The sequence below is a fragment of the Eimeria mitis genome, genomic scaffold, assembly GCF_000499745.2.
Source record: "Eimeria mitis Houghton genomic scaffold, Emh_scaff1337, whole genome shotgun sequence".
NCBI lineage: Eukaryota > Apicomplexa > Conoidasida > Eucoccidiorida > Eimeriidae > Eimeria > Eimeria mitis.
The window spans coordinates 1,748-1,948 of NW_013568822.1; the positions used below are offsets into that span (position 1 = coordinate 1,748).

The window sequence follows — 201 nt, forward strand, 5'->3', positions numbered from 1 at the left end:
TATATATATTCTCTCCTTTATTCTCTTTCTTTATTATATTTATTTTGTAGAAAGCCCGAAACTTATATTCTGTTTACTGTCTCCTTAAAACGGAGACAGCAAAAAGAGAGGAGACAATCGATGGCCACCGCCTGCAGCTGCTTCAGGATTTTCACAGCTGGTAATATATTTTTTTTTTTTTTTTTTTTTTTTTTTTTTTTT

At 30.3% G+C, this 201-nt stretch overlaps 1 protein-coding gene across 1 annotated transcript in view; it reads right to left on the reverse strand.

Annotated features, from left to right (window-relative positions):
- Positions 1–201, reverse strand: part of EMH_0034920 (uncharacterized protein) — a gene marked incomplete at both ends in the record, with an annotated part of 2,248 nt that overhangs the window by 849 nt on the left and 1,198 nt on the right. The gene's annotated exons all lie outside the window — the stretch shown is intronic.